At 33.5% G+C, this 3629-nt stretch overlaps 1 long non-coding RNA gene across 1 annotated transcript; it reads right to left on the bottom strand.

Annotated features, from left to right (window-relative positions):
* Positions 1-288: 288 nt before the first annotated feature.
* Positions 289-3163, bottom strand: LOC113304054. Its single transcript, XR_003338018.1, has 3 exons — positions 2677-3163; positions 1604-1658; positions 289-540 (listed from the first exon to the last, which is right to left on the bottom strand). It is a non-coding gene; the product is annotated as an uncharacterized LOC113304054 (long non-coding RNA).
* Between the last annotated feature and the right edge of the window lie 466 nt (positions 3164-3629).

Genomic DNA, 3629 nt, shown 5'->3' with positions numbered 1-3629 from the left:
GTGAGCTTCATTTGAAATCCAAACAACTTTGCCCGTTTCTTTATTGGTAGATGTATGGGTGTCATAGAATGTTTGAATGTCACCATCCTCGAATCCAGCTTTCCGTTTCTGTTTTACACAGGAAATAAAAAACAAGTAAGTTGATGTTGCAACAGAAAAAGAGTAAATATTAGACAATCACATTCCATCTGAAGCTTCTAAAGTACTTAAAAAGTTTATACATGTTAACAAACATCACTATAATAAACACAAAAGTGGAGAGAAAATCATATTCTTACAGGTTTGATACACACACCGATACGGATCTAACGATCCTTAGTGCAGCATGCTTAGCATCAGGAGGGTGGTGGGAAGGCATGGGTCCCACCCCCTCTCACACGGTACCCACCCCGGTGCAGAAAATTCGGTGTATATATCATTTTTGATATTCTTATTCATAAAGGAAGATACCTCCTCCATGTGGACCACATGTGATTTAGAACCTCCACAATGGTTGAACGCAACAGTTTCTCTTGCTTTTGCACCTGCTGCAGAACGCTTCTGCAAATTTTAAATAAAGCAAAAGTTAAATAACAACTTACATAAACATATTATACTACAATTAAAAACATGTTCCAAAAGAAGAAGACGATAAAGACAATACCTTGTAAATATCATAAGCCTTTTAAGATTCCTGACTAATATGAACTACATGCCTTAGGATCAGTATTAATGGTTTTCAAACAGCCCTAATGTCAGATTTTTTTTTACATTAACTCTAAACTACGCATGGTCACTTGTGACTGCAGATCATTAGTGCTTTTTTTCCTTCTTTTTCATGGGATGCGTACAACATAGTCATGTTATCGAGAACAACATATAGATACCATGGGAACAGACTGAAACTAGCTTGTACGACACATATTTAAACTTACCTATGTGTAATTGGTTTAATCTCACCTAATTAACAACAATTACATATATACTTTTAGAGTTTAATGCATGATATAAGGGCCTGTAGTATTTTTATTTAACATTCACACATCTCATGCATAAACAAAACAATCCTACATATTTATGACTTCCAATCTGGTTAGTTTACGACAATACGCAAGCCTACATATATGTCTAGGAACCACTAATTATTATGTAAACCCAACTTGAATAAATCAGACATAGTCAATCAATTTACATGTCAACCACAATCACCAAGTCATGTCACTAGTGTAGAATATGTTTAACTATATAAAGAGGTAACTAGCAGTAGTTGTTTGTAATGCACCAAACCTACTAAAAATTGTTTCAAATGGTTGTAGCAAAACTGTTTTGGATAAACAGCTCTATGTCCCTCTTGAGTCAATCAAGGATTCATGTCTCTACATCCACATGACAATTATTTTGGAAACTTTTGAAAACAGATTATAAGTTTTGAAAATTCTTTTCCTAAATTAAAACCCCTATTCATACATCTCATGTAACTCATGTAAAATTAGAGAAGAAACCATATATCCTTATACCCATTCATGGTGACTTCTATGATAGCATATTCATATTAAGACAAGGGAAAGTGAATGAAGTAAAAGACCAAAAACAAAAGAAAAGAAAAGGGAAAAGTGATACGTACCCTCAGAAGATGAAGTTGTTGGAGCTGGTTGTTCATTGTTGTTAGGCATTGTCACCTGGGCAATGAAACAACACCATGATTAAAAGAACAACTAAGAAACCACAGGAAAAAAACATAAAAATTTGATGATGCATATATATCTTTTTCAAAAAACAGAATACAAAGGGAACACAATGGGGCAGAACAAAAAATCAAATGAACCTAATCATCATTCTTCTTTAGTCCACAACAAAGAGCAATAGGAGAATTCTCTTACACTTAAACCTCACTATTATACTACAGTTCTTGTTTGTTAGACAAGCCCTCAAATTCCTCAACATATAATTATTCTAGTGCTAGGTTTTTCTTCAACTGTCCCACAAAATTGACAGGGCTCACACCATAAGTATTTAACCAAACCCAAGTTGAGTCCACATCACATTTTAAGCTCTACCCTTAGATCAGCAAGTTGCAGATTTTCAGTAGGTACCTAAGAATGATTCAAGACCACTACCAATTAATATCAAAACCAGGTACCCAACAATGGCCAACACATGCTCTTAATGTAAAGGCTTTAAAACATAACAGTGCATCTATATAGCCTGATTTTGATGAAAAAAATTACTACCAATTGTAACCTCATATTGTTGGATTAAGAAAATCATAACACATAAATTCGTCATACATTGACTCATAGGGGTTACACCAGGGATCAAAGGTTAAGATGACTATATTAATTTATGGATGAAAGAGAGATTCGCACAACTAACAACCTATAGAAATCTGAATCAAGAAAACGAGAAACAACCAACACAGCAACAAAAATGAAAAAAGCCTACATTATTGGTTTCCATCAATAAGATCACATGAGAAACATAAATCACAATAACAGAAAAATCTACAGGAAAATGCAATTCAAACAAATTACACAATATTTGGTTTCCCAAATTGATCATCAAAAGACAAAAACATGGCTCACTTTATAATCTATCAGATGTTGGAATCAGCCTGAAATTAGGATATCAAAGAATTACAAAATTAAGGTATATAAAATATGAAATTGAAGAGTGATGTGAGATATAGAGATAAAATACCTTCAATCAGTATCTTGTGAGTAAAACTTGATAACTTTGGGGATGTGTTTATAGGAGATAAAATGGAATATCAAGCGGGGGAAAATCCCGCCCAGTTTTTTTCCCTTTTGATTTACATGGCGCCAAGAAAATGAAGATTAACAAAAATCGAAATGGTTTCTTAACTTTTTTTTCTCTGATTTTGAGATAAATCTAGGGTTTTTCTGTTTATCCATATCTTCTTTCCAAATGGGTTAATATTCTTCTCCTCAAAATCGAAAATTCCCATCCAAAATAATTCTTAACAAGAAAGATTTACCTGTCTAAATCAAATTTAAGATTCACTAACAACCATATGATCTGCTCATCTACCATATGATCTCCAGTCCAACCATATGATCTGACAACCATATGATCGAATTTAAGATTCACTGACAACCATATGATTCACTGACAACCGTTCATCCCTCAGGAAAAAAAATCTTGAAAATCTTTGAGACAAACTTCAGCCAATCAAATCCTAATTTCTAGTCAAATCCCTTCTACAGGATCTCTATATTTTAGGTAATCAATAACAAAAAAAGAAGAAAAATTCGGCTTCTTTATTTTAGGGAAGAAGAAGAAAATTTCTCTGAGTCTCTGAGATTTTCGATGGAAAAAAGGTAACAAGGAGAAGGCGAGAAGTTATATTCTAAGGAAGTTGTATCATATACTTCACTATGCGAAATTAGGATACAGCAGACCCTTCATCCAATAGGGACTTGCCATGCATGATTCAAAAACCAAAGATCAATGCTTGTTCTTTTTTTAAGCAAATAATTTTTATTTTATTTTTTGTAGAAATTGACATTTAATCCCATTTTTAGTGGGCTTTGGACGCTCTAGTCCACCCCTTCAAAGCCTAGAACGCTCCAGTCCAAATATACCAAATTTAAAACGGGTTAATCCTTTTTCTAATGATTCAATCCAAATTG

This window comes from Papaver somniferum, chromosome 8 (genome assembly GCF_003573695.1).
Source record: "Papaver somniferum cultivar HN1 chromosome 8, ASM357369v1, whole genome shotgun sequence".
Lineage (NCBI taxonomy): Eukaryota > Viridiplantae > Streptophyta > Magnoliopsida > Ranunculales > Papaveraceae > Papaver > Papaver somniferum.
Note: the sequence above shows the minus strand (reverse complement) of the source record. Positions and strands in the feature narration are given on the sequence as shown.